Genomic DNA, 10,061 nt, shown 5'->3' with positions numbered 1-10,061 from the left:
ACATTCGAAAATATCTCCATTCCCCTCTAAAGCTCTGTCTCTTGGAGAAGGGAAAGTAAAAAGATGTATTATGTACATGTACCAACTCCCCATGATTAAGCATTAGGTACCAAAAACATGTACTAATAAAATTAAATTTAAAAAAATAAAAAAAGAATTATATACATTTTCAAATTTCAGTTCTGTTTCACCCCAAGCCTGCTTAAATCCATTAAGCATCACGATTATAACTTTGTGAACCACTGAAATATGAGCCTATTCAAACAATGACTTGTATTAAAAATAGTTCAAGTAGTTTTGAAAGCAATATGTTGCTGATAAATGATGTTTTAACTTATAAGTGTATAGAATAAACTTAGATAAACAGGGTTTTGTTTTTTTTGTGGAACCAGGGATTGAACTCAGGCCCTTGCACTTGCCAGGGAAGCACTTATTCTACTGAGCCATCTGGCTCCAGCCGTTGTCTTTTTTATGACCACCTGCTTTAGCAACTTTTCATTTAATGAAAACATCTCCAAGGCTTGACCATATGGACCAAAGTGGACTGAGGGTGTGTTTGGAAGGAGGGTAGCAGAGTGGTTCAGAGTATCAGCTCTGTCACTGTTTGGGTTTAAATCCTGTTTGACTTTCTTCATCCGTACAAGGGAGAATGATGCTAACTCACATTTCATATGAGGGTCAAGTGACTTAATTCATATAGTGCATTTTAGATAGTGCCTGGGATAGAATAAGGACTCAATAAATATCACTCATAAGCAAAAGTGGGAAAGCAGAAAAGATAGGACATAGAGCTGATCTAGAAAGATCTGAACGATTCCCTTGATATCAGATAATTCACCAAGCAAGGAGGAATCTAGTCACTTTTTTGAGCAGAGGTAATTCTAGCTATTATGATTAATATGACAATATAAATAATATTAGGAGCATTTCAATAGTACCTTAATGTCTTGCAAGCAATTGTATAATGTTTCTCTTGGAATCTCTGGAATGAACTTGGTTATTAGAATTAACATGAATCCTGATCTAAACCTACCATCATCACCATCTATTTAAGTGACTTGTGATCTGCCACATTTCCATTTTAGACTGAGTAATCTTCTTTGGCCAGTTCTAGATAGGATCACTTGTTTGTCTACCTAATGGCAAAAAGAGTATTAAGGAAACATCAAAATAAATAGGAGAGAAAGGATTAAGAAAAGGCTGGGACTTGCTGTAAGGACTAAGTCACTTCATGACAGCTGTAAGGGAGCAGTCCGTCTTGGGGCTTTCAGAGTAGCTTAAATTTAAAGTGCAACATTGTTTTCATGGCCCATATACCTGTTTGTGACTTTAGCTATGTGTTCTGTGATTCCTATTTATTGTGTGAAAGGAATAGGTGGGACCCCAAGTGACAGGACATGGAGTAGAAGAAAAGACAAGGGCTGGTCAGCATGAGATCTGCACTCATTCCGCAAATCACGGGAAACGCTTGTGTGGAGAGCAGCTTTTGGGCTCTACTAGGCTGGAATTGCTTCAGATTTAAAGGTGTTGAGAAGCTTGGCTGCCCATTGTTCAAGTAAGGTATATGTCAGTGATGTCAACACAGTGTGTTAAGGAAATGTCACATCTGTCTGCAATTGGCTACCTCTCAATAGGGGAAACACCACTGGTAGCCTGGAGACCAGATGTTGCTTTCAATCAAATAGAGGTCAAGCATCTTTAGATGGAGTATATTTGCACCTCCCCATCCCCAGCTCTGCAAGAAACATGCAAAGCAATTTTTCTGGAATCATAATTATGTTAGCTCATGTTCCCATTTCCTATTGTATGGCATTGCAGCTACTAGACTAGAGCAAGCTTCATGTTGTTCCTTAGTCTGAAGGCTACAAAGAAAGCAGCAGAATAGAGAAATTTGCATTCCTAATGTTACATGGCCCCATTTCTACCCCCAGCATTGCCACTGCAGCCATCTAAGACTCTGGAAATAGCACTTGCCTTCTCTATGCTTCAACTTTTTAAACAGTGTGATGAGAACATTATGAGATGTTCTGCTCCACCTTTTCTGGGTTTATCTTTCCTCAATTATACACAGATATGAGGGAAGCATGGCTTTGGGTAAGCCTTGGGACAGCCACCTGGAAAACCAGTAAGCACAGTGATGCTTCCAGGGCAGATGGCTCTACTGGTATTTCCTACTAGCCCACATGGGGAAACAGGTTATAACAGCTGCTCAGAAACATACCCTGAGCCAGAATGAGAAATGATGACTTTGAACTTAATTTTAAAGGATATTTTAACCAAACTTCTTCAATTCAATAAAAATATCTCATACCTTGACTGAATGTGTGTGCTGGGGGTGCAGGACCTAGAAATTAATACACATTTTGAGTGGGTTGACTCCTTGTACATTTGTAAAGGTTTCCTTTATAGTGACAGTAAAATAGAAAAGGAAAAGTAATCAGGTTTCTTTCTCATTTAGTTTCATAGTGAGTACATACATACTGAATATCTATTAAATGAGAAGTTGCAGGTGTTGCTAGAGATGAACTGTGACTGGGGAAATTGTTTGCCTTTTTGTTTTCCTTAAGCATATCTCCTGGGCTGTCTAGGCGCATCTCCTAGACACTTACTGCTGAAGTTGGGGGACTTACTGGTTGGGAGTTTAGGAAGAACAGCTAGCTTGCTCCTGCCCTTCTGCCAGGTACTCTGCTCTACATGGAGAGCACGGGGTGCCATGGTTCTGTGTGGGCTGAGTTTTTCTCAGGAAGACTAGAGCTATGGTTTGCATTTAATCATTACAAAGTTCTCCAATATTTTTTGTACATTGATTGACAGCACCCCAAAATTAAAATGAAAGAGTGAAATTTAAGAGAGGAATTTAAACTTGCAGGGATTTTGGCGAACCAACATGTATGGCTTTTTCCAAAGACTTTGTGTGAGGGATGAGTCTTTTGTCTTTGGTGTTTTGTGAGCATTAACAAAAGTGCATTTTTTAAAAAATGTATGTAGTACAGGGTCAACAGGGTCTCACTACACAGATTGGACTCATAGTAATCCTCCTGTTCTCAGCCTCCCAAGCGCTGGGGTTACAGTCTCGCACCACCACACCCAGTCTCAATTGCTTTCTCAGGGCCCCTCAGGGGCAGGGCTGGCACGGCATACCAGGGCCTGATCAAACCTCGGTCACTGTGTCGGCCTAAGCAGGTGCTTTAATCTGTTGAGCTATCTGGCTGGACCACATGTAAGTTTTACAGTTACATAGTTTAGCATTTTATCTACAAGGACCTAATGAAGCTTTTAAGACAGTCACTCATTATATCGATCTTGGCAAATGACAAAAGTTTAGGGAGTTTCAAGCTGTTTTGAGGGGAGAACTACATGGCTGGGGAACTTCAGCTGGCCCGCATGGGAGCCAGAGAGCTTGCTGTTTGGATTCTTGCCATGATCTGGTTGATAGACACAGTGCTGAGACAAATATCTGGTTATAGGGTGAAGAGCCACTCTACTGTCTTTTAGACACTGGTGGGTAGATCAATGCTACAAGGAAACTTAATTCTTTAAGGGACAGCTTAGGTTCTAGTCTTCAACCATTCTTGCAAGGCCTGGGTAACATTCCAGGCAAGACAAGGTCGCCTATTCTAAATTTCACTTTGCTTTCAAGAACAAGGAGGAAGTTGCATGAGGTTAGTCCTGAATTCATGAGTGGCCCACAGGTTTAAAGGTGGAAAATATTTAGAGAACTCCTGGGCACATTTCAAAGACCTTGGTTTTTATACCCGGATAGGTGTCCTGAAGGATCATGCCAGAGAAAGCATGAAGTTTAAGTGATACATAACTGGTGGTTTGAGGAGCACACAGTAAAGCATGTGGACTTTACTAGGTCCTTGAGATCTCAGGCATGCAAGTATCAATGGAGTTCTGTTCAGGAATTCACTCAGCATGACTTTTCAACTGAAACAAATAGATGTGAGTTCTCATTCTTATCTTGTAGGTAGGTGTCTTGGGGTTCAGCAATCTACAAAATAGATACAAAGTCACTCTTGCAGTATAGATTGAATGTCTGTGACCAACAGCTGGAGGCTGCTCTGATTAAATAGAACTTGAGATCAGTATAACACCATGATCCTAGAGTTTAAAGGAAAATCAAGAAATATGGGATCCAGGAAACACAGTGAAAGATATTATGTCTTCATTTTAAGGTATCTGCTAACAGATTTATCCTCCAAGGTTATGGATTTTAGATGACTGGAAAGGCTGGACGTTGACGAAAAACAAATATCCCTTTTCTTCACACCGCTGAGTCAATGTTTCAGTTTTAGCAGTGTCCTGTTCTCTGGGCTGGAAAGCTCCTTCAGAAGTCAGGGGCCAGTCTCCTCTAAGGTTAGTGAGCAAAATTTCTTGCAAGTCTTATGAAGTCCTTGGTGCTTTAAAACATGAAGCTTATCAGAGCCTGGTAGTGAATTAATATAATTTCACATGCTTTGAATGAGCCACATTCAGTACAAAAGGAGACATCTATGCCCTACTTAGGAATTTGAGGGAAACCACTGGAGGAAACAAGCCTAGGAAGTACAGGAGGATGGATTTGGTTATTTAATTTGATTGAACTTTATCTCAACTAGGTAAAAGAATTAAACTTGGATATTAATTCTTTTGACCTCCAATGCCTTTAGATTTTAATTTACTTGGACATTTAATCTTTAAATATTAATATTTTCCTGGAAATTTCAAGGCAGATAAAAGATTCTATTAAATTTTGGGCATCTCAGTTATGATCTGATGCCAGTAATTATTAAAGTTGGACTGTTCTGACTAGGTTGCACCCACACATTTCACTTTTGGCTTAGCCTAATGTGGTCAGTGAATTTCGTTGAAGAGTGTAATGATAATTTTGTCAACTTGATCTGCTTGAGAGATGCCAAGGAGAGAGATTAGTAAAACACACATCTGGGTGGGTCATTGGGATGTGACCTTGGAGAGCACATCTGGTTCCTGGATCTTCCTGGTTCCTTTGTCTCTTTCCTACCCTTTTCTTCCTGGTCATGAATTGAGCACCTCTCTTCCACTGTATCTTCCACCAGGATGGTTCTCTCTTGGAGCCAGCTAGTCATGGACAGAAACCACTGACACAGAGAGCCAGATAAATGTTTCCTTCACAATGCAAGAGTCAGATATTCCATTCCACTGAAAGAATGGTTGTTAACACACAGGGATATTGAATAATACTCAAGTAGTGTGGAGGGACGTAGTGTGTGAGAAACAAAATAGAGAACACACTTTTCAGCCTTGCCAAGAGTTTTGCCTTGGAGTTGATTTAGTTAACATATTTTAGTTAATATATTTTCAAATATAGCCCTAGTCCATTAAAGAAAATTAAAGAACTTATCTGCCAACTAGTGGTCCCAGGATGATAGCAAACAGGGCCATGATTGCTATTGGAGGGACAGATTTATGAAGCCAAAGGCTAGATTGCTCTCATGGACCACTGATATCCTTTTCCAAAAGGAAATGCAAAGTCCTGCTTGGCCACTAGCTTCATGTTTAATTCCACTTATTTAATAAAAAACAATATCGAGCATGTAAATAGAGAATATTTCTTCTTTTCTTTTTGTGGCCAGCTCAGGCCACCCTGGGGGCAGGGCTGTCATAGCAAGTGGTGCCTGTGATCAAACCATAGATCCTGGACACTAGCCTAAACTTACCTAAGCAGGCACTTTAGACTGCTGAGCTATCTGCCGGCCCAGATGAAGACCACCTCTTCCTTCAGTTATGATGTTTCAAAGTAGGGGAAAATGTATTACTTTGACTTATTCCCATTGTCTCCAGAGAGTTAGAATGAATATTCTGCTTGGAAATTTGTCACATTCAACTCTGCCTGCTCCATTTCTCTTGGGAGTAGATGGTTTGTCAGGAGTAGGCATCTTTTTCTATTTTTCCAGAGGTGCTCTGCCTTTCTCAGGATCTCTGCTGCTCAACTAAGTGGAGACCAGGAAGGTCACTTCAGAGGACTTGTGAAACCTTCACACTAAGCTACAGCTTACATTTTGATGTTTATCACTTATGTAGGTTGTGCTCTGGTCTATCTATCTATCTATTATCTATCTATCTTCATCTATCTCAATCATCTATCTGTATCAGTTTAGCTCAGAGTAAAAGAGGAATATTTGAAGCACATTTTTGATAAGCTTAATAGACACACTTTTTGTCCTCATGGTGTGAGGGATTAGAACTGAGATAGTGGTCAGGAAGTCAAGGACACTGATCTATGATCTACAATATTATGCTTCAAAGTTAAAGACAAAATAGGCACAGTATGCCAGGGGGAGGAACTGTAGCTTGATAAAAGAATAATAAGGATGAATCTGAACTATTTAAGGTTAAGTAACCAGAGCACACTTCATGGAGCAGTTGGTATTCAACATAGAGCTGCCAAGAACCAGGGAATTTTAGATTTCCTATTCCAGAATATACTTGGCTACATCTCCTATACAGGGAGGAAACTTGGAGCTCTCAACATAGGCTTTAATTCCTAACGGTCCTCTCAACCTGTAGGATCCAATTTAATGGTGTGTTTTAGATAGGCAGGTTACAAAAATAACCCATTAAGGGTAAGCAGCAGCTATGAAGGACAACATTGGAGGACACTTGTCTTCTACATCTGCTAGCCCTACTTTACCTCTTACTTATCAGGCTCAAGAATTTGGAGCTTTCCAGGCACCAGTTCCAAGAAAAAACAGGGAGAGAGCCAATAGAAATGAACTATTCACAGTCAGGTCTCAGCATATGTCTGAAGCCAAAAGAGAACCTTCCTTGTCAATGCCCAAATCACAGGGTATGGCATGAACTTTCTTCAGTGTGCTGCTTTCTGGTGCCAGATATGGGGAAGGGATAAATCTCCAACATGTTTATCCCTTCTATGATTTTGTTTTTATGAAGTTTATCTGAGAAGTTTCCATATTGCCATTGGCCCCCAGTATATGCCCTTGGACTCTGTCAATTTTGCCTATAATGAGACTCTGAACACATTTGTATATATAAAATACTGGGGCCGTTTTGGTATATAATGGTTGATTTTTCCATACCATGAAAACTAGGTTGTATTTCAATGTGAATATTTCTGGTTCCAAGTATAGATAGATAGATAGATAGATAGATAGATAGATAGATAGATAGATAGATATGTTTGCCAGCAGCAAAGCATAAAAGAGATTATTTACTCAACGATATAAGATCTAAAAAGGAGGCCAAAAAGGGGCAATGAACAAAGGAAAAGGCATTTGAGAGATATTAGGAAGAACCATCTTACTTTAAATAGTTGGCTCTGAGAAGATGAAGAATAGAAATAAAACAGCAAAGGTGACAGGAATAGAATTTTTGAACTGATCAGGTCTTGAAGTAGAATCAAAATACCTGTGTTCAAGCCAAAGCAATGCCAGGTAGTCATTATGTAACTTGACTTCAGCTAACTCCATTTGCCTTTGATGTTTCTCAGTATGAGAACTAAATTTAGACATAACCTATATATTAAATGCAAAAATGCCCAGAATTCAAGCACATAGTGTTCAAAAATTCTTAAAGTTGTTTAAGTGTTTTCCTTTCCCCTGTTTTAAATATGAGATAGTAGAGTTTATAGCAATTAACTTATTTAAGTTTCTGGATTTAATAGTGGCGGAGGTGAGATTCAAACCTTGGTTTCTCTTTTCCCCATATGCAGTGGTCCTTCTTCTGCAGCCTCTTTAAAGTGGCAGGATTATTTCAGTAACAGCCTGGCAGACAGCAAGTTAAGTAAGTTAGACCAGGATCATCATATGAGGATTCTAGAAAGATACAGAGGAGGCTGTGTTGGCTGTCAATCATGCATAATTTGGTAACAGGTGGTAATCCACAGATGGATTAGAGAAAGGAAGCTTCTAGACAACATTGATTTTTATTCTACTATAATCTGGGTGGTCCTCTTTGAAATATTGCCTCATTTAAAAATATTTAATTTTTTGGTACAGGATCTCGCTATACAGCTAGGACTCATAATGAACCTCCTATCTCGGCCTCCTCAGTGCTAGCATTACAGGTGTGCACCACCACACCCAGTTTTGGTGGCCAGGATGGTGACACAGCATGGGGTTGTGGGGATCGAACCTAGGTGCTTGCATTTGCAAGGCAGGTGCTTAGACTGCCGAACTATCTCCCCAGCCCTGACTCACCTTTATGAATTGTCTGGCTCATAGACAAACACTACATGTATGAAGAATGAATGCATAATAGGGAGAGATTGCTTCAATAAATGAAATGAATGAATGAAATACTTTCATGAATGAATGGAATGTTGTTTAGGTTGTACACTATCCTTTCACTTCCTTTTTTAAGTGGACAGAAGACTATATAAGTTAAGCTCTAAAAGTTTGGGAGGACACCGTCAATATCTTCTAGATCAATAGTGTGAGAAATGCACTACTTTAACCAACACTCATTCATCTTGGGACAAATGAGATCCCAGTCTGGCTAAGCATATAATAGCCAGAATCAGAAGAAATCAGAGTCTTAACTTGTATCTACTGCTTACTACTCTTGGGATTTTGAGCAAAGATTCTGCAGGATGAAGCAAAACAGAGGAGAAAATACATAGACAACATAAGATGATCAACAAGAACTTGTTTACAAACACGTTTGTCAACTGTAGGGATTCTTAGAAACTTACAATTCTTTGCTCTGAACTCACTGGACTCGAGTGGATGGGACAAGAACAAGGGGAATACAAGTTGCTTGTAAACACAGAGTTATTGTGATGTGAGTGTAGTGATGCAGGGGTTTGTCCAAATATGCCGGAAAAGGAATGTGGTCATTCTGCACCTTTCAATTTGTTGACTAGTCATTTACTTTGTTTCACTTCTTATACTTTCCATTTGTGGAGAGAAAGCAAAAGCAATATCTAGATAGCGTTCATCTTTTCTCTGTGTACTACCAGCTTCTGAAAAAAGCCAGTGTACAGAAATGCTCTCTCCTCTGTCTCAGTTGTCGCTGAGCATACACCATAGCTCCCTTGCTGTGTTGTACCTCCTACCTGGCAGTACAGCTGTAGAATGCATGTTTTTATTTTCTTGTTTTATCCACTCTTTTTCATGCTACCTAAATCACAGTAGGCATTCACATTGTTTCCATTACTATTTTCAGAAGCTGAATTTATTGACTGAAAATTATTTCTGTTTAGTTCTTTGTATTCATTATTATAGACAATGAAGAGTCTGTGATGTTTGTTTGGTATAGCTAAATTTCTCTCTAAGCAGGAGAATTTGAGCATCTGAGCTTATACCTAAAGCTAAAAAGCTTTTTGTAAGCTGAAGCCAAGGCACACAAGGAAGGTGATATACCTTTTCTGTTCAGCATTCAGCTGACTCCACTGGAGATCCTACCACACATAGAGGCAAACCGTGAGCTCAGCTGTGGATAATAGATTGCTTGTCCTTTCTTGAAAATGTCCTAAATAACTTTAGGATAGGGGATTCCCTAGAACATTAGCCACATCATAATCTTCACTATTCTGGCTTCATTATGGCCTGTGCTCTAAATGTTCACATGCTGGTAGCCTAATATAAAAGTGTTGAGGGGCAGTGGGAAGAAATTAGCCCTTGGGGGTGTTATCCTCAGAAGGAATTGAGGCTTTTCTCATTGGAGTTGGTGGAGTTTCACATGACCATTTGAGTTAGTGTGTGAGCAAGCTGTCACAGTGTGGGCTCACCCCATGTGCTTGGCTCCTTCCCACAGGAACTGCTTGCTATTCTTGCAAGGGCTCCCGCCACATGGTGCTATCTGATGTTAAGGTGGTGCGAGACCCTCACCAGGTGTGGATGCCCCAGCTTGTACTTTTCAGCTTTAAAAACTATGTATCAAAATAAACCACTTCTTTTACATGTGCTTGGTCCCAGGTGTTTTATTATATCAACACAAAATGGAGCAAGATACCCACTTGACAGAATTTCTTTATGAAGAGGATACAGAGTTGGCCAAGGAGATGGCTCAGTGGAATAAGCACTTCTCTGGTAAGCGCAAGGGTCTGAGTTCAATCCCCGGTTCTGGAAATATAAGTA

Source organism: Octodon degus, unplaced genomic scaffold (assembly GCF_000260255.1).
Source record: "Octodon degus isolate 3935 unplaced genomic scaffold, OctDeg1.0 scaffold00096, whole genome shotgun sequence".
In the NCBI taxonomy this organism is placed as follows: Eukaryota; Metazoa; Chordata; class Mammalia; order Rodentia; family Octodontidae; genus Octodon; species Octodon degus.
The sequence above is the reverse complement of the archived record's forward strand: the minus strand, read 5'-3'. Positions refer to the sequence as shown.